Source organism: Hyaena hyaena, unplaced genomic scaffold (assembly GCF_003009895.1).
Source record: "Hyaena hyaena isolate Hyena2069 unplaced genomic scaffold, ASM300989v1 scaffold_7, whole genome shotgun sequence".
NCBI classification, from domain to species: Eukaryota; Metazoa; Chordata; class Mammalia; order Carnivora; family Hyaenidae; genus Hyaena; species Hyaena hyaena.
Genome location: NW_024080639.1, coordinates 4063022 through 4087563, shown reverse-complemented (window position 1 = coordinate 4087563; position 24542 = coordinate 4063022). Strand labels below are relative to the sequence as shown.

Sequence of the window (24542 nt, the reverse complement as noted above, 5' to 3'; positions counted from 1 at the left end):
AGTGGGGCGTTTAACTCCTCAGCTAGTATTACTGAAATATCTATTTTTCCTTTGGTTCTATCAGTTTTTGCATCAGAAATTTGGGGGCTCTGTTTTTAAATGCCTACATCTTGATGGCTTTTGGGTCTCGTGGGACCAACCTTTTTAGCATTATAAACCATCTTGCTTTGTGTCTAGATGCTCCACTTTTTGAATCTTTGAATGATGCTGTCATTGGAAATTTTATCCCAATGCACAAGAACTGTTCCTGATCTCCTGGTACTAATAACTTACTATATTGCTTTTTGAACCAATTGTTCAAAGCCTTGTGTACCACAACATTCAAAACTTGTTCTCGTAAAGTCATACCCTCAGGAAGAATGACTAAATCTGTTTCCAATGCCTCTGCCCTCTTTCTTTATTGATTCTGTCAGGTGACCTCTCTCGGCATCCCACACCAGCTGGCTGAGGTTATTTCAGGCTAATTTGTTTTCCTGAAATAGTACTGTTTGTTCAAAATAAAATATTTGAGAGAGCCTTTTACAACGTGGGAGTTTCCAGGCAGATTTCAATGTAACCCAGCCCCTTCTTATCAATAAATAATTTTAGAGAAAAATGACTTTGCTTAAGATTCAAGCATATTCAGTCTCCAGCTGTACATGCTGTCGTTTTCATTCTCCTTCACAAAGAGGCTCTCGGCTGACGACACATGGAGCCCTAGCTACTCCTTCTTTTCTCTGGCCTCTGGTGTTTTAAAAGTGGCGCCTGCCTGGGCACTGGACCTTATGAGTGTACAGTCTTCTGTGGGCTCCGACTGGGCATGTAGCTTGTCTTCATCTCAGAGGGCCTTGGCTGGGCCTCCCAATCTGCTTCCTGTTCGGACTCTGTTGGATACCTAGCAGGCTTGGTCAGTTCAGAGAAGCATAGCCTTGTCTTCCATAAAGGTGATTTCCCTCTAGACACCCAAGGGATATGGCTCCTTCAAGGCCAGCACCCACCATTCTTGGGCCCAGTGCTTGGTGTTCTTCACGGCGTTCTAGAATCTCAAGGCTGGCAGGGCCCAAGATGTTCTTTCATAGCGTGACTTATAGATCCTTCTGTTACATTCACGTGGAAATATGACTGGGCCCAAAGACACAGGCTTATTTTTCAACGTATATATCCAAATGTGGCCAGAAATGCACATTTAGTTAATTAATTGATTCATTAATTTTTAAATGTTTCTTTTTTTTTTTTTTTTTTGAGAAGGAGAGAGAGCATGTGCATGAGTGGGGGGAGGGGCAGAGAGAGAGAGGGAGACAGAGGATCCAAAGTGGGCTCCATGCTGACAGCAGAGAGCATGATTTAGGGCTCAATCTCACGAACTAGAAGATCATTGCATGAGCCAATGTCAGGTGTTCAACCAACTGAGCCGCCCCAATGCCCCATGAGAAATGCACATTTTAAAAGACGTGATCGGGGCGCCTGGGTGGCTTAGTCGGTTAAGCGTCCGACTTTCGCTTAGGTCATGATCTTGCGGTTCGTGGGTTCGGGCCCCTTGTCGGGCTCTGTGCTGACTGCCAGCTCAGAGCCTGGAGCCTGTTTCAGTCTGTGACTCCCTCTCTCTCTCTGACCCTCCCCTGTTCACGCTGTCTCTCTCTCTCTCCTAGAAATAAATAAAACATTTAAAAAAATTAAAAAAAAATAAAATAAAAGACGTGATCATCTGGCTTTAAAATACACATCAGAAGCAGAAGTGCCAGTGAGATTGCCAACTCTGGCCTGTATGCAGGACTTCTGGTTCACTGACCTCCTTCCCCTCTTCGCACCTCTTTGCTAACCCCAACCATTGTTCTTCCCCTTTAAGGGATCAAAATGCGGGAAGGTACAAGTTTTGCCCGGATTGAAAACAAGACTAAAGGAGAAATGACATCTGTCTTTAGACACCTAGGAACCCGTGAGTTGGAAGACAATATAAGCTTAGTTTGTGTGTGACCCCAGAGATAAAACTGGAGCTAACAAGATCATTGTGTATACTCAGAACTGTTGTATAAAAGTTCTTTTTTAAGTTTATTTATTTATTTTTGAAAGAGAGAGATTACAAGCAGGGAGGGACAGAGGGAGAGGGAGAGAGAGAATCCCAAGCAGGCCCCCACACCATCAGCGCAGACCCTGACTTGGGGCCGAATTCACAAACGGTTAGATCATGCGTGACCTGAGCCGAGAACACGAGCCGGTTGCTTAACCCACTGAGCCACCCAGGCGTCCCTAGAAAAGTTTTCTATGCAGCAAGAGTGTCCAAAGAAATAATGGCCTGTTTGGGGTAGGTAATAACTCCCTGTTTCCGGAGATAGTAAAATATCACCTTGATGTTCATTCATTAGTTTATTATTTAACAGTGTATGTTTGGAACCTCACTGCACCCTCTCCATTAAAGGAGCCAGGAGACAGGCGCGAGCCACACTGGCAGTGGCCCTGCTGTCATGGAGCTTCCATTTAAGTGGGGAGAAGGATGCGGATCATAACCCAAAAAACAAAAACAGTTTTGAACGTGTGGCTAGTGATGCATGCTGGGAAAGACACAGACAGGCTGCCAAGGTAGGGAATGAAAGGCGGCCCACCACTCACCGCCTCCAGGATGGTTTTGGGGGGAACTGGACACCACTCTGGGTGTTTCTTTCCCGACATTTCTGGGAACGTGATTCTATGACTCAGCAGTTGGGATTTCTGGATTGCTTTGCTGCCTAGGAATTCAAGATGACCCAGCGAAATTTTGTGTCCCGTTACCTGGAAATTTGATGGCCTGCAATACAGAGCTCTGAAAGTCAACTCTTGACGCAAGGGGACTGACTCCCTGAAATCGGCAGGAATGGTGTTTGCTGTCAGTTTTTAGTTGCAGGTTGGACTTTACTGATTTTGGCCGAAGGTCATTGTGCTGACGTTTTGCGGAAAGAGCCTGACGAAGAGAAGTCGCCTGATATCCCATCACCTTACACCTCACCTTCCAAGGTCTGTCCTGGAGTGAGGCCACTGACTTCTGGTTCCACCATCTGCAACTGGTGTTGGAGAGCGAGAGATGAGTATGTATCTGCATGTTTCCTCCTTCACATATTCTTAGCTTAACTGACAATAAAAGGGTTTTTTCCTTCTTTTTTCTTTTTGAGACAACATTTAAAATCCAGTGTTTGACTTAAACATCCAGATTGCCGGTGTTGCTTGGAAAACTTGAAGAGCTGTCCAAAAATGTCCCCGTGCTGTCAGAGAGGAGCGGCGTCCTTGGGACGGGGTGTGGGCTCGCCGCTTCCCCTTAGTTCTTATTCAGCCCTGGTTCGCTCCTTTCTGGGACCTGCTTGCCTCCTGGGGGCATTTAGGTTTTGATTCCTGATTCGTGCATTTCTGGGTCTGGAGAGTGGAAATGCTGTTTAGTGATGAATCCTTTATGACCCTGTCATATTGTCAATTTGAAAAGAAAGAGTATCATTGAAGCTCAGACTCTCAGGGTTGAAAAGGTCTTTAAGGAGCCACTCTCCAATCCAGCCCAAATCCCTGTTGAATTCACGGGGAAACTGAAGCCCAAAGAAGAGAATACTTGCCCACGATCACACACTGAGTTGGTGACATCACTGGGTCTCCATGGGGAATTGCCCATGCACAGAAATCCCATGGTGACCATTATATTTAATTGAATCCAAACCAATTTAAGAACAGATTTCCATGCTGGAAGGATTTTTTCCCCCCTTTCTCAAATGCATTGGAAATGAGTAAAGAAAGGAAAAGAAGGAAACAAATGCTGTGTTCTTTGTCAGGTCCATGTGAATGCTGTTCAGCAACCTTAAAAAGCAGTCTTCCAGAGCAAAATATCTGAATGTCTCATCTTAAATATTGTCTTGGTGGTTTGCAGGTAAAGTGTAATCTAGAAACCCCCAAACTGTCATAATCCCTTTGACACAAGTCTCCAAGGCGCTGATACCGTTAAAGATACTAAACTCGCTTTATGTCGTTTCAGGTGTGGTACAGGAAGAGGCTCTCAGTGTTTGTTAAAGTGAGAAATGTTTTTTGTGTGTACAGGGTGCCCTTAGACTTTGGACTCGGCCTTCATCCTTCAGTTTTGGCAACTGAGAGCAAGAATAGGGCTATTCTTGGGGCGCCCGGGTGGCTCAGTCGGTTGAGCCTCTGACTTCGGCTCAGGTCATGATCTCATGGTTTGAGAGTTCGAGCCTGGCATTGGCCTCAGTGCTGACAGTGCGGGGCCAGTGTGGGATTCTCTCTCTCCCTCTCTCTCTGCCCCTCACTGACTCATACCCTCTCTCTCTCAAAAGAATATGGCTGTTCCTGATGCCACCCTGGTGAGGAGTGAGTCACTTCAGGGACAAGGTGGGGTTCTAGGAGGCTGAATACTGCTGAGTGCCACTAACAATAAAAACAAGTAACAAATTAAAAAAAAAACGGCTGTGTATGTTGAGTATTTACCAAGTATCAGGCTCTGTTCTGAGAAAGTCCCGTCTATTACCTTACTTAATCCTCATTCCAACCAGTGAATGAGGGCCTCTAATTATCCCCACTATACAGATGAGGACACGAGGCTCCCAGAGGCTAGGGGACTTGTCCAGGACCTCACGACCAGATATGTTAAAACTGGGATGTAAGACCCTGGCTCCGGAGCCCAAGTGTTTCACTAATACTTTTTTTCCAGAGGCAAAACGCACATTCCTGAAATTCTCTCTCCACATATTAGGTAGGATTGATGCAGACTCTTAACTCCTAACTGTCTCGATCTATGCTGCCCAGTATGGTAGCCACTAGCCTCATGTATTTATATAAATTTATAATAATTAAAAATTAAAAAATAAGGGGCACCTGGGTGCCTCAGTCGGTTAAGCCTCCGACTTTGGCTCAGGTCATGATCTCACGGTTCGTGGGTTCGAGCCCCACGTCGGGCTCTGTGCTGACAGCTAGCTCAGAGCCTGGAGCCTGTTTCAGATTCTGTGTCTCCCTCTCTCTCTGACCCTCCCCTGTTCACACTGTCTCTCTCTCTCAGAAATAATTAAAAATATTTTTAAAAAAAATAAAAAATAAAAATAAAATAATTTAAAGGTATGTAAAATAAAAAAATTCAGTGCTTAGCCACACTGAGCACAGTTTCTAAGCTCAAAGGCACATGTGACTAATGCCCACTCTGTTGGACCCTGGAGATGCAGACCATTTTCATCATCGCCGAAAGTTCTTTTGGACAGCACTGTTCTAGATGAAGATTTGAAATTCAGAGAGGCAAAGGAACTTGTCCAAAGATGCACAGCAAGACCCAGGATCTGAAAACTCCTATCACGATGCCGTATCTTAGTCTTTTCCTTGGTCCTTTGTTGCCTACCCTTAGCTCACCTACTCTGTGTCTCTGCGATGAAACTTTTCTCATTATTATTTTAGAGAGAGAGTGGGGGAGGGGCAGAGGAAGACAGGGAGAGAATCTCAAGCAGGCTGCACGCTGATATGGGGCTCGATCCCACGACTCTGGGGTCATGAGCTGAGTGGAAATCAAGAGTCAGACGCTCAACTGACTGAGCCAACCAGGCGCCTCCCTGCAATGATATTTTAAGTTCATCAGGGGCAAGGAGCATATCTTTTAGTTGTGTGCTACCCTCCAGCTGCCCAGCCCTCACTCCCTTCCCGGGCTGAGCACACAGTAGGGCGTTCACAAGGCATGTTGCCCTTCCTTTCCTACCCTTCCCATTCAACACGATGGGGTAGTTCTGGCAAGTATCAAGCCTCAAGTTTTAAGTGAGACGTGTTATTACCGTGTTTTTTGGAGCTGGCCAAACTGAATTGCGTAAGGCCTAGAGATGGTTTTTATTTGGAAGCCTCTGAGGGCTAGTATGTTGAGTGAGCAGAGAGAGAGTGAGTGGATCCGTACTGTTTACCTTTCTCGGGGTGAGAGTCTGGGTAGGCTGCATCGAGACCTGGGCCTTCAGGACCTGAGAACTAACTTGGCCTTGTAAGGGGCTTAACTAGAGGTTTAGTTAAGTGTGTAGACCCTGGCCTTGGAGAGGTCTGGCCTGCTGCTCCAGCTGCAGCAGCTGGCAGCTGTGTCAAGTTAAGATTTATGCAACCTTTTCGAGCCTGCATTTCATAATTTGTAAAGTGGAGTTTGGCCTTCTAGGGTCAGGAAGCATCTCCGAGATAACCCTGTAAAAAGACAACAAGGACCCTGGCCTCGTACCTGACAGCCGGTTCTTTTCATCGCCTCATTGTAAATTATTTATAGTCACTCTCATTAGACAGCAAACTCCTAAGGGCAGGGCCTCTATCCACCCTGTTCATGGGCTGTATTCTCAGGGTACAATTCCCAGCCCCACAGTAGATGTTCAATAAATATCTGTTGTAACAATGAGGGGATATCTTAGTCTGAAAAAGTCTGTATTATATAAAGACACTTAAAAGTTTATAGTTCAGGGGCGCCTGGGTGGCTCAGCGTCTGACTTCGGCTCAGGTCATGATCTCACGGTTCATGGGTTTGAGCCCCGCATTAGGCTCTGTGCTGACAGCCAGCTCAGAGCCTGGGGCCTGTCTTCAGATTCTGTATCTCCCTCTCTCTCTGACCCTCCCCTGCTCACGCTGTCTCTCTCTCTCTCAAAAATAAAATAAAAGAAAAACATTAAAAAAAAGTTTATAGTTCAACTTGTTGGTTGCATAGATCGCCAATTACAACGCCTTTGTCAAACAAGTGTCTGTGCGCTTCTTGAACACTTCCAGTGATGGGGAGCTTACTATCAGATATGCACTTTTTTCCCAAGATGGGCCTCTCTATTGGTCTCGAGGGTAAGCACACATGCCTGGCGGAGCCATAGACAGGAAGCACCATGCTCTTCGAATGCACCCTGCTGTGTTACCCAACCACCCAAATCTCAGCTTTTGTAGAAACAGGGAAGGACAAAGGAAGTCTCCAGCTGGCTCTGTGGAGCTCTGTGGCTATCACGGGGGGAGGAGAGAGAGGTAGAAAAATGAACCTCGAGAATCTGGCTATAAAACGCATTACCTGCATTTATGTTCCTTGTGCCCTAGACCTGGGATAAAGTGAAGAAGGAAAAACATTCCACTCTGGCTCTTGGTGACCCCTAAAAGAAGCCCCCCATGGAGTCATTTAGGGTAGTAATTTGAGTATAAACTTGAGCATGCATTCTGAGCCTTCCCTTCATAAACTCGGGAGCCTCATGATGATCAGCACCAAATTGCCTGAAATGTGGCCCAGAACCCTTCCAGATGAGGGCCGGGCTCAGAGAAATAAAAAGTTAGGGGCGTGTTGCTATGGCATTAAAATCAAGGGAGTATGCACGAGCCTCAAACCGTGCACAGAAAATATGTTCTTTTTGTAGGCCGTGCCGATGAAAAGTGAAGCCAGCAGAAGTCATTAAAATGTCAGACAGGGAGCTGGGTGGGAGAAAGCACATGTTTAAAAGTAAACATGTAGCCCTGTGATAATTGTGTTCCCCCCAAATCTAAAGATGATGGAGAGAAAGAAAGAAAGACCCGGGAATAAAAAAGAAAGTCGTAGAGAATGGGGCTGCACGGTTGCCCCCAAACTCTGGAGTCATTACACGTTGAGGACAGGGCATCATCGTCTGCTCGTTTGTTGGCAGTAAGCACCTGAGTGCCACTCTTGATTCTTCCCTAACATTGGTTGTCTGCATCTAAATGGCCAGCGAGCCCTGAGTCCTGCCTGATCTCCGAAATATTAGGTTGAACCATATGGAGTTGCCAATAGATTCTTTGACCTACAAAAAGTGGTCATTCCGTATGATTCAACATAATTCATTTCACATTAGCTCCTGTGTCCATCACCACTGATACCTTCGTTTTCCAAGTCATCATCACCACCTGCCTAGACTATGCTGTAAACTCTAGTTGGTCTCCATGTTCCCACTCTCATCCTCTTTCAACCCTGTATTCCTGCATTAGAAATTAGAGTAGACCATGCCAATACCCTGTTTAAAATACTTCAGTAGGATAAAAGACTTGTACACTGAAAACTATAAAGCATTGCTGTAAGAAATTTACAAGATCTAAGTACGTGGAGAGATATACCATGTTCATGGGTCAGAAGTGTCAATATCCTTCGTCTCAAGTTGATTTATAGATCTATAGATAGAGGTTTAATGAAATCCCAATCTAAACTCCAACAAGTTTTCACTTTGTAAAACAAAACAAAACAAAACAAAACAAAACAAAACAAAACAAAACGACAAGGGAGTTTTCAAATTCATATGGAAATGCAAAGGACCTATGATAGCCAAAACAACTGTGTGAAAGAACAAAAGACTGAAGTACCTGATTGCAAGACTTCCTTAAAAAACCACAATAATCAAGAGGAGCCTTGGTAGCTCAGTCTGTTGAGCATCTGACTCTTGACTTCAGCTCAGGTCATGATCTCAGTTTGTGGGTTTGAGCCCTGTGTTGGGCTCTATGCTGACAGTGTGGAGTTTGCTTAGGAGTCTCCCTCTCTGCCCCTCCTCCCCTCTTTGTGCCCTTTCTCTCTCAAAATAAATAAGCTTTTTTTTTTTTTTTTAAAGGTAAGTAATCAAGAGAAACAGTTTTGAAACAGTTTTCCTGTGAGATAGACAAATAGGTGAATGCAGCAGATCAGAGAGTGCAAACGTAGACCCACACATATGGGGACAAAGGTGTAAAGGCAGTTGTGTTGAGAGGGCATAGTCTTTTTAACACATGGTGACAGAACAATTGAACTGCCATATGCAAACAAGAAAAAAAAAAAAAAAAGAACTGTGATCCTTTCTTTACAACCTATTAAAAAATTTAACTCAAGGGGCTCCTGGATGGCTCAGCTGGTTAAGCGTCTGACCTCGGCTTAGGTCATGATCTCATGGTTCATGAGTTCAAGCCCCACATCGGGCTCTCTGCCGTCAGCACAGAGTGTGCTTTGGATCTCCTATTCCTCTCTCTCTCAGCTGCCCCCTGCTCACACTCTCTGTTTATCAAAAATAAATAAACATTTAAAAAAGAAATCCTTTAAGAAATTTAACTCAAAATGAATTTAGATCTATGTGTAAAATGTAAAACTATAAGACGTCTAGAAAAATTAGGTTAAATCTTTTTTTTTTTAATGTTTTTTTATTTATTTCTAGGAGACAAAGAGAGAGACAGCGTGAGCAGGGGAGGGTCAGAGAGAGAGGGAGTCACAGACTGAAGCAGCCTCCAGGCTCTGAGCTGGCAGTCAGCACAGAGCCCGACGTGGGGCTCGAACCCATGAACCGCGAGATCATGACCTAAGAGAAAGTCGGACACTTAACCGACTAAGCCACCCAGGCGCCCCTAGGTTAAATCTTTTGACTTTAAGTTAGTCAAAAACTTCTTAGATATGACACCAAAAATGTCACCTATAAAATAGCAAACAGGGTTTCATCCAAATTTAAAATTTTGGTCTTCAGAAGACACTGTTAAGAGAATGAAAAGGTAAGATACGATGGGAGAAAATATTTGGAAATTATATATCTGGTAAAGAATTTTTTCCAGATTATGCACATATACACATACATATACACACTCACATCCTCAAAACTCAATAATAAGAAAACAAAAGTGGGGCACCTGGGAGACTCACTCAGTTTTAAGCATCTGACATTGGCTCAGGTCATAATCTAGCAATTTGTGAGTTCAAGTCCCACATCAGGCACTCTGCCTTTAGCATATAGCCTGCTTTGTATCCTCTGTCCCCCTCTCTCTTCCTTTTCCTTGCTCAAGTTCTCTCTCTCTCTCTCTCACTCAAAAATAAATTAAAAGTAAAAGAAAACAATAGCAAACAATTCAGTAGATAATGGCTTAAAGATTTGAGTGGGCACAAAGAAAGAAGATAATGTAGAAGGCAAGTGAGTACATGAGGAGATGTTCAACATCACTAATCATCTGGGAGTGCAAATTAAAAGCACAACGAGCTGCCATTGCACACCTTTGGTGTTGCTTTCTTAAATCTAGACATGTGTCAGAAAGATCAGATTGTACACGTAGGTGTACAATTTATTGCAAGTCAATTATCCCTCAATGAAACTATTTTTAAAATGCTTCCATGGCCCATAGAGCCAAAAGTTCCCTGTGACAAACCAATCCCTCCTGAGCCTTATCCCTGCTCCTCTTTGCTTTCATTTTGGTGCTAACATTCACTTTAATGGATGTCTTATTGAGGCCCAAGTTCAAATGAACTCATGCAGTCTCGTCTTTCTATGCTGTGTCTTCCTGAGAGGTCTGTGATTTTTTTTTTTTTTCAGCCAAGACTGATTCACAAGAGTTTTCTAGTGAAGCTGACATAGACAAAAAGGCTGACCAAGAAGCTCCAAACCCTTGTTCCCCGTGGAGATACTAAAAACAAAACAAAAACAAAAAAACACACAGCCACAAACTTGCTAAAGTAACCTTATAGGAGCTCTGGAGAATAGTCAAAGATCTACAGCAATCAAAGTAGTACCCAATTAAGGAAAAAAAGACACACGCAAAACATTTGGAAAAGTTTGTGGCATTTTGTGCTTCTCATTGTTCTACCCCTTGCCCAGAGCAGTGTGGTCTTGGTCTGGAGAAATCAGCAGCCCAGTTCCCAACTCCTCCCCTCCAATTGGAGAGAGCAGAGCAGCCCTCATTGGCAACGTTTTGTCTGTCCAGACACTGCCTAAACAATTTTGTTTCACCTAACATGAATCTCAGGTGGGAAGAAGCAATGGACGCTACTTGGGAAAGCTGGAGGGAGACTAATACTATGGACATTTGGAGCAAGAAATCATGGGAAGAGACATATAACAGACCATCTAAGATCCCCAGGAGAAGCTGGGGAGAGGCTCTATGGGAAATTAAAACATTTAAAGGCAGGTCTGTATACAGGGGACTCAAAATAGGCACATAGGTCCAGGAAAGACTCATGCTCAGAAAAGATCTGAGAAGACCTTAAACTTTCTCCTTAAGCTCCAAAAATGCCGAGCTAATTAGTGAAGGACTTCCCTCTCACACCTAGTCTGCAAAGACAGGGAGAGAAGGCTTTTAAAAATGGCCAATTTGGGGCGCCTGGGTGGCTTAGTCGGTTGAGCGTCCGAGTTTCGCTTAGGTCATGATCTCGCAGTTCGTGGGTTCGAGCCCCGCGTCGGGCTCTGTGCTGACTGCCAGCTAAGAGCCTGGAGCCTGTTTCAGTCTGTGACTCCCTCTCTCTCTCTGACCCTCCCCTACTCACGCTGTCTCTCTCTCTCTCTCCTAGAAATAAATAAAAATATTTTTAAAAAATGGCCAATTTTCGGGGGACCTGGGTGGCTCAGTCAACTTCGGCTCAGGTCACGATCTCATGGTTTGTGAGTTTGAGCCCCATATCAGGCTCTCTGCTGTCAGCATAGAGCCCAACTCAGATCCTCTGTTCCCCTCCACCCCCGTCTCTGCCCCTCTCCTGCTCATGCTCTCTCTTTCTCTCAAAAATAATACATAAACATTTTTTTAAAATGACAAATTTTCAACAACAACAAAATGATAAGGCACACAAAGAAAGGGAAAACACAATCCAAAGATAGTAATAGAGTAGAAATTGACCCCAAAGACATCAAGTTTACTGGACAAAGACTTTAAACAAACTATCTTAAATGTTCTCCAAGAGCTACAGGAAAACACAGACAAATATTAAAGAAAATTAGGAAAATGGTATATGAATAAAGTTAGGATATGATTAAAAAGAAGAAATTATAGAAATGAACCACATGGAAATTTTGGAGCTGAAAATTATAATAGCTGAATTGAAAAATTTACAAAAGGGTTGACTAGCATACTCAAGCAGGAAGCAGACAGAATAAGCAAACGTGAAAATCAGACATTTGAAATTAATGAGTTTGAGGAGCAGAAAGAAAAAAGAAGAATTAAAAGAAGTGAATAGAGCCTACGAGCTCATGAACTCGGCCAACACATGCATTATGGGCGTCCCAGAAGGTGAAGATAGAGATAAAGAAGAAATAGTGGCTGAAAATTTCCCAAGTTTAAGAAAATACATGTAAAGCAAGTTGAAAAAGCTCCATGAACTCCAAGTAAGGTAAAATCAAAGAGATACATATCTAGACATGTAATCAAACTGTTGAAAGAAAAAGATAAAGAGTGAATCTTGGAAACAACAAGAGAAAAGTGACTCATCATGTACAAGGGATCCTCCAAAGATTATCAGTCAATTTCTCAGCAGAAGGCTGTGGGATATTATATTTAATGTGCTGATTGGAAAAAGAAAAACCAAAACTGGTTAACAAGCACTTCTGTACCTGGTAAAATTGTTCTTCAAAAATGAAGGAGAGATTAAGACATTCCCAAGTAAACAAAAGCCAACGAGGTCATTGCCAATAGACTCACACTAAAAGATATTCTAATGGAAGTCCTTCAGGTTGAAATGAAAGGATGCTAGCCTCAAAGCCATACCATACGACAATATAAAGATCCCTGGGAAAAGTAAATGCACGGGTGAATATAAAACCAGTATTATTGTAATTATGGTTTGGAGTTCTTTTTATTTTTTATAGGATTTAAAAGACAAAGGCATAAAAAAACCTATGTTAATGGATACACAATACATAAAGATGTAATTTGTGTGTGACATCAGTAATATAAAATGAAGCAGGGAGGGAGCTGTAAAGGAGTAGAGTTTTGTATGCCATTGAAATTAAGTTGATATTAACACAAAATAGATTGTTATAACTTTAGGATGTGATATGTAATCTCCATGATAACCACAAAGAAAAATCTATAAAATATACATAAAAGAAAATTAAAAAAGAATCAAAATGTGTCACTACAAAAAATCAACTCAATACAACGAAGACAGTAACAAAGGAAATGAACAAAAAGGCTAATAAGACACAGAAAGCAAATAACAAAATGATAAAAGTAAGTCTTTTCTTTTATCAGTAATTATTTTTATTTTGAGAGAGAGAGAGTGCACAAGTGAGGGAGTGGGGCAGAGGGTAAGAGAAAGAGAAAGAGGGAGGGATAATCTCAAGCAGACCCCACACTCAGTGCAGAGCCTGATGTGGGGCTTGATCCCATGACCCTGGGGTCATGACCTGAGCCGAAATCAAGAGTCAGACGCCCAACCAACTGAGCCACCCAGGAGCCCCAGTAATTATTTTAAGGGTAAAGGGATTGGTCTTCCTAATCAAAAGGCATAGGTGGGCAGAATGGATGCAAAAACATGATACAACTAGAAGCTACCACCAAGAGACTCATTTTAGATCTAAAGACGTAACTAGGATACAGTGAAATGATGGAAAAAATATTCCATGCAAACAGTAACCCAAAGTAGACTAGATGGTTATACAAACATCAGAAAATAGAGAATATAAATTAAACCAAAAGTTTGTTTCTGAAAACAAAATTGAGAAAATTTTTACCAGGTTGACTATGTAAAAAGGGGAAAGACTCAATTTACTAAAGTAAGAAATGAAAGTGGGAATATTACTACTGATTTTATGGGGGAAAAAGACTGTAAGAAGGATGATGAATTGTAAGCCAACAAATTAGATAACATACATGAAATGCACAAATTCCTGAAAACATGCAATCCTGCAAGCCGGAATTGTGAAGAAAGACAAAGCATGGGTAGATCTATAACTAATGAGGAGATTGATCAGCAATCAAAAACATCCCAATAAAGGACATCCTTGGACCAAATAACAAATAACTCAGTGGTTTTTTTCTATGCAACACTAAGAAATGAATTAACACCAATGCTTCTTAAACTCTTGCAAAAATACAAAGAGGAGAGAACACTTTCTAATTCATTCAATGAGGCCAGCGTTAACCTTATATCAAAGACAATGACAGTACAAGAAAAGAAAACTTGAGATTCATATTCCTTATGAATATTAATGCAGAAGTTTTCAAGAAATACTAACAAATGGAACTCAGCAGTGTATCAAAAGGATTATACACCATGACCAAGTGGGATTTATTCCTGGAATGCAAGTATGGTTCAACAGATGATTATCGTTGATATATCAATCAATGTAATACACCACATTAACAGAATACAGAAAAAAAAGCACATGATCATTTCAACCAATGCCGAAAAAGCATTTGACACACTCAGCACTCATTCATGGCAAAAAACACTCAACAAATTAGGAACAATAGGAAAATACCTCAATACAATAAAGGTCATATATGAAAAGCCCACAACAAACATCATACTAAATGGTGAGAGACTTAAAGCCTTTCCTTGTAATCAGGAACAAAAGAGGGATGCCCTCTTTTGCCACTCTTTTCGAAGTAGTACTGAAAGTTCTAGCCAAAGCAATTAGGCAAGAAAAAGAAATAAAAGATACCCACAGTGAAAAGAAAAAACAATAATCTCAGGTTACAGATACCCTGATCTTATATATAGAACACCAAAAAGACCCCATGAATAACTTGTTATAATTAATGAATGAATTCAGCAAAGTTGTAGGATATAAGACCAACCCACAAAATTGTTTCTTTTCTATATGCTAACAATGAAAAATCTGGAAATCATGAAAACAATTCCATTTATAATATCATCAAACATAAGAAAATACTTAAATAAATTTGACCAAGGAGGTCAAAGATGTGTACACTGAACACTACAAAACACTGTTGAAAAAATTAATGACTAAAATCAAGAGAAGAGGAGCACATGGGTGGCTCACTCAGTTAAGTGTCTGAGCCCATTTCAGGTCCTCTGTCCTCCTTTCTCTCTGCTGCTCTGCTGCTCGTTCTCTCTCTCTCTCTCTCTCTCTCTCTCTCTCTCTCTCTTTCTCTCGCCTTCTCTCTCTCTTCCTCCCTCTCTCTCTTTTTCTGCCTCTCTCTCTCTCGGCTCCCCACAAAATTAATAAAAAATCAGTCAATCAATCAAAAGAAGGCATCCAGTGTTTGTGGACAAAAAAAACTCAATATGGTTAAGATATTAACACTTCCCAAAGCAATCCACATATTTGATTAAACTGGTCTCAAAATCCCAACTATGCTCTTGCAGAAACAGAAAACTCCATCCTAAAATTCATATAGAATATCAAGGGACTCTGAAGAGCCAACATATCTTGAAAAAGAACAAAGTTGGAGGTATTAACATTCTCATTTCAGATCTTCCTACAAAGCTACAGTAAACAAAACAGTGTGGCACAGGCATAAAGACAGACATAGAGACCAATGAAAAAGAATAGACAGTCCAGAAAACCCCTCAAATGTATGATCAAAGGATTTTCTGGAAGGGTGACAAAACCATTCAATGGGAATGAGACAACTGTTTCAATAAACAGTGCTGAGAAACTGGGTATCCACCGGCAAAAGAACGCAGTTGGACTCTACCTTTAGACCTTGCACAAAAATTAGTCCAAAATTGATCAAAGATCTCAATGGAAGAGCCAAAAGTATAAAACTCCTAGAAGATAGCATAGAGGAAAAGTATAAGGACACATTGGCTTTGGCAGTGATTTCTTCAATATGATATCAAAAGCACAGGCAGCAAAAGAAAAGATAGATAAACTGGGCTTCATCAAAATTAAAAGTTTTTGTGCATCTGACAATACTATCAACAGAGTGAAAAGACAATGAACAAAATCAGAGAAAAAAATTTTCAAGACAATATTTGTGAAGGGAGTCATATCCAGAATATGTAAAGAATTCCTACAATTCAACAACAAAACCATAAAGCCAAGTTTGAAAATAGGCAAAGGACTCGGATAGAAGTTTCTCCAAAGAACATATACAAATGGCTGAGAAGCTCATGGAAAGGTGCTCAACATCATTAATTATTATGAGATATGCAAATCAAAACCACAGTGAGGTCTCACCCCACACCCATTAGGATGGCTATTTTTGAAAAAGCAGAAAGTAACATGTGTTAGTGAGGATATAGAGGAGTTGGAATCCTAGTGCATTACTAGTGGGGATGTAAAATGGTGTAGCCGCTGTGGAAAGCATTAGTACTGTTCCCCCAAATTAAACAGAATTGCCATATAATCCAGCAATTCCACTTCTGGGCATTCGCCCAAAAGAATTGAAAGCAGAGCCTTAAAGAGATATTTGTACACTTACGTTCATAGCGGCATTACTCACAACAGCCCAAAGGCGGAAACAACCCAAAGATTCATCAACAGAGAAAGGGATACATAAAATATGGTATATACATACCATAGAATATTATTTAGCCTTAAAAGGGAATGAAATTCTGATACACGCTATGGTATGGATGGAACCTGGAAAACATTATGCGAGACGAAAAAAGCCAGTCACAAAAAGACAAGTATTGTATGATGCCATTTACCCGAGTAGTCAAATTCATGGAGACAGAACCTAGAACAGCAGTTACTAGGGGCTGAGGGAAGAGAGGTAATGGGCAGTTATAATCTGCTGTGTTCTGAGCTCCAGTTTGGGACAGTTGGAAAGTTCTGGAGATGGATGGTGGTGATGGTGGTACTAAAAGGTGAATGTATTTCATGCCACTGAAATGTACACTTAAAAATGGCTAAAATGCTAAGGTTTATGTATGTTTTAACATAACTAAAAAATAACTATCTTTTTTTTAATGTTTATTTGTTTTTGAGAGAGAAAGAGACAGAGTGCAAGCAGGGGAGGGACAGAGAGAGAGGGAGACACAGAATCCAAAGCAGGCTCCAGGCTCTGAGCTGTCAGCACAGAGGCCAACGCAGGGCTGGAACCCGTGAACCGGGAGATCATGATCTGAGTTGAAGTCAGAAGCTTAACCAACTGAGCTACTCAGGTGCCCCAATAACTATCTTTAAATTATTTTTGACAGGGATGCCTGGGGCTGGCTTGGCGGGTGGAGCTTACAACTCTAGACCTTGGGGTTGTGGGTTTGAGCCCCACGTTGGGTGTAGAGATTGCTTAAAAATGAAATCTTAAAAAAAAAACTACTGAAAAAATAAAAAGTAAAATATTTCTGATAATCACAAATTATGCTGGTAATATCTTTGTTTACTTTCATTTATTTTACACATATATGGACGATTACTATGTGATGGGTACTATTCTAGCCAGGCTCAGGGTTACCCCAACAAAATCATTCTAATAGGGCTTATATTCTAGTGGACAGGCACAGGCACACTGGATAAATGAGTAACACAGGTATTATGTTAGATGTGATAAAAGTTAAGTTTAAACAGCACAAAAAAGTGATATATACTTAAAAATGTAAGTGTAAATAGTGCCGGGGCGAAGCATGTTGGGGGCGGGGTTTGCAATTTACTTGCTCATTGGGTGACTTACACTAGAATGTAAGCCCCTCAGGGCCGGACCTTCTCTGTCTGATGACTTCTGTGTTCCCCGTGCCTACAGCAGTATCCGGGAACGTGTTGTTGAAGGAATGCTCTGTGTATCAGTGATGGTCTGACTTGAATAAAGGGCGTGCAGCAGGGAGGTAGAGTGGGAGATTGTTTACAGAGGCTCCTCCCAACCTGCCCATCGCTCCAGAAACTGTGTCCAGTGAGACCTAACAGATCTTCTTCCTTCTTTTCTTATTGTGGTAAAGCGCAAAGAGAATTTACCATTTTCGCCATTTGTAAGTACAGAGTTCCGTGACATCGAGTACACCCGCCATGTTGTGCCGCCATCACCACTATCCATCTCTAGAACTTTTTTATCTTCACAAATTGAAGCTCTACCCAATAAACATTGACTCCCCAGGCCTGTCTCCCTCCAGGGCCTGGCAATGACTCTTTTCTGTCAATATGAATTTGACAACTGTCGGGTCCCTCCTTACAATATTTGCCCTTTTGTGTCTGGCTCCTTTCATTTAGCACGATGTCTTCAAGGTTCCTTTATGCTGTAGGATGCGTCAGAATTTCATTCCTTATTTAAGTAAAGGGCATTTACGTTTTAGGTAAAGCCTTACTTTTTAGGCATGTCATGCTTACAGGAACATAGGCCATCTCATTGTGATTGCAATTTGACTTTCCCAAAAGAATTTGTAAGACTGAATAATATTCAGGTTACGTATCTCCCCAAGGGACCTTCTGGACCGTGTCAGTGTCTTTCTTTGGTCAGGGTTGTGACTGATTGAGGAGTTACAGCCAGACCATAAGCTCTTTGAGGATGGCCATCATGCCTACCTTGTTCATTTCACAGCCCCAGGGCCTCACACCTGCACAAAATAGGTGCCCAATACATTGAAAGAGAGACAGTGTCAAACCCCCTGATCTTCTGTGGACTTCCTAGTATTGTCCACTTCAATATTGGTGATACTTTTCCTGTAAGTGTGGGCCACAGATGGGGAGGGTCCCCCGATGGCATTTCATGCCATAGACCAGATGATTCTAACGGATTCTGATTGAGTGTCATCCAGTCACCACCCCAAACCGGATGTAACTGGAATCGGGAGATTGGTCTGTTCTCATCCTAAAGATAAAAGGGAGACAGGGATAGGATGGAAAGGAAAGCTGGACTTCTGTACCCCAGGACACCGGTGAGAGTGACATCACCAGTGAAATCTGGAGAACTTTCTGTCCTCCATCTTTATGAGGAGTGGCTTTTCTCATTCGTCATTTCCTTCGTTTCCATCTCTTGCTCTGAGTCGAGACTTCCTTCTTCCCGGGACTCAGGCGAGCAGTGTAACAGAGAACGACATCAGCCAGCACAGGGGAAGACATTATTTCAGACCTGGGAAAGCGTACCCTCCAGACAAGACCTGTTCCTCACAGCCAGGAGTGCTGGGTACTGAACCAGCGCGGAGCGAGTTCCCCAAGTCATGTTTACACTGTCATGCTGTGCAAATTGGAGAGTTTGTTTCCAGGAACATCTGGGAGGACCAGCTGGACACGTGTTTCCCTTCTCATTAATTTAGGCTCCTAATTAATCGTGCAAAACCCAAACCAAATAAGCAGGAACCGGGACTGAAAATAATCATTAAGCCCCCAAACGCGCACACATTTTAATGAAAACTTGGCCCAGGTGATTGGACCTCTCTTGGCTCAGCCCTGTGGTTCTAACAGGGGAGTTCACCAGGGAGAAATGCTTCGGGAAGCAGGCGGATTTCTGTCCTAGACTGGGCAGCACAGAAGCTACGGCCCAGGGGGCCTTGGGACCGACTTTCCACGAGTTCATAAGGAATAGATTTTCCATGGGGCAAGCATATTGCGAACCTTCCAGTGAGATGGCCTGAGTTCAAATCCTCCCAACAGCATCTGCTGCTGTTCACCTCTCTGGGCCTCAGTTTTTCACATCCATAAAATAGGAACAATGATATTGGCCAGCTCACAAGGTTATCGTGAGGATAAAGTAAGATAATTCATGGAAGATGCTTAGCTCTGGACCTGGCACCTTCTAAAAACTGGTTGACTGATAGCCATTATTGTCCAGTGCTGTTATAGATCATTATTCTTGCTAATAATCTCCTCCTCCACCTCTGATAACGATGTCTAGTCATATTTAAAAAATAGAAATGTCACAGAGGCCAACTCATGGAAATGAAAATCTACTTCCTGCCCTTCTTTGTCATCTGTCTTGGGCCAGAAGACCCCAGCCACCACACTCAAGGTACAGTCTTTTATTCTTAATGCTTTTTATTTATTTGAGAGAGGTTGGGGAGAGAGAGACAGAGAATCCCAACCAGGCTCCAACTATCATCACAGAGCCCCATGCGGGGCTCAGACTCAGGAACAATGTGATCATGACCTGAGCCCAAGTCAGATGCTCAACCAACTGAGCCACCCAGGTGCCCTTTCCTATTCTGACAGCATCCTGGGTTAATGTCCCTCTCATGCTTTAGTGTCGGAAGAGGAAGGAAGAGGCTACCGATATAGCCTCATGGTCCACAGACCTCCTGGCCAGGATAAAGCAGGGTATGTGGCAGGGCTGGGGGCTCCATCAAGCCTCATGAACAGAGTCTGGAAAATGCTGCTTTGCAAGCTAATCACACTCTGATGACAAGGCTTCCTACTTCAAGGAAAAGCAGAGTTTAAAAGATTTATCGAAAGTGTTCCAACGGCACGTTGAGCATCACACAGCTGTGCAAAGGGGGCTGTGGCTGAAGTGCACGTGCATCTGAAACCCACGGGTGGGGCTTCATTTCTGCCGCACGTGGATTTTATAAGGAACTTATGTTTCGAGCTTTCTTGGTGCTGTCCCCTTACCCTTTACGGCCCCAAAGAAGACCTTGGAAAAGTAGCTTAGAGATACATTCAAGACAAAATGTGGGCCAGGGCCCACTGAAAGGCAGATCTGATCATGTCATTCCTCCTATTAGGGACTGCCCTTGAGAAACACCGTGAACTCCCTGCCTAGGGGGCTGTGCTTCCCATCACACCCCTCCTACTGCCCTTCTGCTCCATGGGCCCCTCCTGTTCCCAGAAGTCTGTCTCTTCCTCTCTGCCAAATGCTCTCACCTCTGCTTGGAGCACTTCCCCTCCCGCTCATCCCTCTGGTATTCGTGCAAATGTCATTTCCTGCAGAAAGTTGTCCCTGAACCTGAATTTGGCTGGTTTGTCTCCTTGCATCTGCGCACTACATCTCATCTCTCTTCTAGACTGGCGACTGCCATGTTGTGTGGCAACTGCTTGTTTACTCGTTTGCCTCACTTGGAGGAGGCTAGACGGATTAGCGCAAGGGCCACATGGGGTGTATGTATCTTTGACTCAACGTCTGGGATAGTTCTGTCTCTCTATACCTTGACAGGTAATGAGTGGGGATAAGTCAATGTCCAGCCTGATATGGCTGCTTCAAGTCATGACTCAGAGGGAGATAAAAGCCCCTTGTTCAGGAATGATCCAGTGTATGCCGTTCACCCATAAGTGTGGGGCCACCCCACGTATCTATCCCAAGGCCCCTCCCCACTTTCCTTTCCTCTCTAGTCCTGTAAGTCAGTGGTCTCTGTGGGCTTGCTGGCAGTGTCTCTGGCTCCTGTCCATCATGGCCTGTAACTCTGAGTCGCCACACGTAATATTCCACCCGATTTGCCTGTAGGTCCTTCTACCCAGACTTCTCTACGGGAAACAGAGCAAAACCTGGACGCGTGTGCCTCTCCCAGCCCCCACCCATGGATGAAGAAAGCTTTCTCTTTTCCCAGGGATGGAGCTGCCTTTCCCATAGGTCGGCTGGAATGCCATCTCAAGTCCGCAGGAAAAGCAATCAGTTCGTGAGCTTGAGAAACGATGTGTCAGACAACCTTCGGAATGGAAGAAAATATTTGCAAATCTTATATCTGATATGGGGTTAAAGTCCAAAATATGTAAAGAACTCATACCACTCAACAATAAAAAATAAACAATCGGATTTAAAAATGCACAGAGGAACTGAATAGACATTTTTCCAAAGACACACGGATAGCCAACAGGTATAGGAAAGTGTGCTCAACGTCACTCCTCATCGGGGAAAGGCCAATCAAAACCCAGCTGAGATATGACCTCACACCTGTTACAATGGCTGTCATCAAAAAGACAAGACAAAAGATAACAAGTGTTGGGGAGAATGTAAAGAAAAGAGAACCCTGTGCACTATGGTTGGGAGTAAAACTGGTGCAGCAACTATCCAAACAGTATGTAGGTTCCGAAAAAACTAAAAATAGAACTACCCTATGATCCAGCCGTTCCACTTCTGGGTATATTTCATTTTTAAAAAAAATTTTTTAATGTTTTATTTATTTCTGAGAGAAAGAAACAGCATGAGCGGAGGTGGGGGGGGGGTGTCAGAGAGAGAGAGGGAGATACAGAATCTGAAACAGGCTCCAGGCTCTGAGCTAGCTGTTAGCACAGAGCCCAGTGTGGGGCTCGAACCCACAAGCTGTGAGATCATGACCTGAGCTGAAGTCGGACGCTTAACTGACTGAGCCCCCCAGGCGCCCTGACTTCAAAAGGAAATGACATCACTATCTCAAAAAGTATATAAGTATTTGCACCCTCATGTTCACTGCATCATTATTTACAAGAGCCAAGTTATGGAAACAATGTAAGTGTCTATCGACAGATGAATGGGAAAAGAAAATACGGTATATATGCATAATGGGATATTATTCAACCATAAAAAGAAGGAAATCTTGCCACTTGCGACAACACAGGTGAACCTTCAGGGCTTAGTGAAATAAGAGAGAGAAAGACAAATAATATATTATCTTGCTTATGTGTGATGACTTCAAAAACCTGAACTCATAGATTCAGAGAACAGATGGGCGGCTGCAAGAGGTGGGGGGCGGGGAGGTGAAAGTGGTCAAATGTAGAAACTTCCAGTTTTACGATACATAAGTTCTGGGGATATTATGTACAGTATGGTGATTATAATTAATCATAAATAATAATAAATAAAGTTGCTAAAACTGTAGATGTTAAAAATTCTCATCCCAAGAAAAAAATATTTGCAACCATGTCATCATTTTGCAATATGTGCATATATCAAATTATCATGCCCACCACAAACTAAATGTTATGCATCAATTTTATCTCATTAAACTGGAGAAAAAAATGATAGAGCAGAACATGAAGGCTGCTCATGTCTGGGCAGTGAGACAGAAGAAAATATTTATGAGATTTTCTGTGGCATGCCAGGCAACTTTATAAGTTATTACACTTCTCATTGTAAATAACAAAAACCCAGATTTTGGTGGCACAGACAACAAAGAGAGTTTATTCACTCATGTAATTGGAAAATATAGATTAGGTTTTAGGTAGAGCTTGAACCTGTGGCTCAACGATATTAAGACCCACTTTCTCCGTTACAATTGCACGATGCGTTGCTGTGGCTTCTGAGGTTTCAGATTTGGTCGTACACAGGAGGGAAGAGAAAATGTCTCGTTCCTGGAATCAGAAAATGTTCTATTCCACGAGTGGATTCAGTGGCTTGACGCTTATGTTCAACTCTAAACCAATCGCTGGAGGCAGGGAGAGGGCAGGTGATGATTGCCAAGGTCATAGGTTTCGCTCCTGAGAGCAGGAGATGAAGTTGGCTTCTTTAGACCAACATGGAATTTCAAGTGGAAGTCAAAAGGGGAAGGTAGCAAACTGTGCCAGTGACCCAATCACAGGACATGAGACAGTGATCTGATCATGGGAATCAGAAGACACTGACCCAGGCAGCTCCCCTTGGAGCCTGGGGTGACTCTTAGCAATGGTACTTGTGGCAGAATGGACACACCAGGGAACCCTAAGGTGGCTTCTACCCAGAGTGACATTTTATTCCTGGGAGGGTTTCTTTGGTAGGTGGTTTGCAGTCTCTCTCTGCCAACCAGGGCAGGTACACGGTTGGGCTGGGAATAGATGTGCACACGTGACTCTGGAATGCACTTGGTTGGAACGGAGTAGGACTCCAGAGCCAAGAACTGGCGCCTTATTCGGCCACTCCTGTGGCCAGTCCCCCATTGTTCCCGTGGCGGGTGTGGCAGCGTGAGTGTCTCCTATTACATTTCATTATAATCTGGACATTAATCCAAGCTCAGCAAGTGTAATGCTAACCTGCACAATGGCCCCATAACAAACCTCCGGCCTTCTTGCCGTCACAGGTTACAGTGCACAATCCCATGTACGAGCTTGTTTACTTTTATGCAATACACAGGTTTTACTTGGTTCAATGTACTGTGTAACAACAACCTAGCAATTTGCATGTTCTTCCTGATTATCTGGTAATTAAACCCAGTAAGTACAAACATACTGTAATTATCGTGTAACCGACCATCTGGATGGAGAGATGGAAATAACTATGTATTTACGCTATAGCTGTATGATAATTATGACGTAATGGAATGATCAGCCATGAACGAGAAGAAAGATTTGCCAAGAGGCATGATCAGGCTTTCACATGGTTCTAGCATTAATGCCAGCCTTGATTTTCTAGAAACAGAGATGGAAGGCGACTTGGCTGATGAATCCCATCCAGGTGGAGGCATTTGAAGACACAGCAGAAGATCAACCAACATGGAACTGATGCCTGAGCAGGAAGTAAATGTGCCCACTGTTTGTTCGCATCTTGTTTACAGTTCTTTGGGCGCCACTAAGCATTTGTTTATTTGATCTGTTCTCCGTTTGCATGCGAGCTATCAGTGCCTGTCCGTAAACGGTAGTGTGTTTGAACATGGTTCCTATGTTTTGTTTTACAGACCTGAGATTCACGGAGGAAATGGGGTGCAACCACAGGAAACGTTTCAATATAATTGCATTTGTACTACTGTAAAATTGTCTGTAAAATGTACGTACCCTTTCGCATAGAACCACAAATAACGCCCGTACCAGCGAATGTGCTGAACATGAAAGGTTCACTCTCCTCAGGCTGTGATGTGTATATGTGGGGGGAGGGGGGAGAAAGAAAGTAGTGTATGAGGTATTGGAAAATGGACCTTAGTGGCAAAAGTAAGTGGAACGAGAATAACAGTAACGTGGAAGCACATTGCGTGAGCTTTTAGGTTATGAGATGGTCAAATCCAAGATGCTATTAACTGGCCAGTTCACATACCACCAAGGAGAAAAATGCCACCAAGCAGGTATCCTGCAGTGCTTTCTTAGAGCTGGAATTTTGAAATTAAGTGAATTGAAAGGGCTTCTGTACACGTTTCAACACAATTTTAGTCCCATATTCCTCTTGAGCAAACACAGATGCACTGTTAAGACGTCTTCGTGCAAAAAGCC

At 42.8% G+C, this 24542-nt stretch overlaps 1 long non-coding RNA gene across 1 annotated transcript; it reads left to right on the top strand.

The window, feature by feature from the left end:
• The first annotated feature begins 16373 nt into the window (after window positions 1-16373).
• Window positions 16374-24125, top strand: LOC120237975. Its single transcript, XR_005530104.1, has 3 exons — window positions 16374-16405; window positions 23755-23858; window positions 24017-24125. It is a non-coding gene; the product is annotated as an uncharacterized LOC120237975 (long non-coding RNA).
• Window positions 24126-24542: the final 417 nt, after the last annotated feature.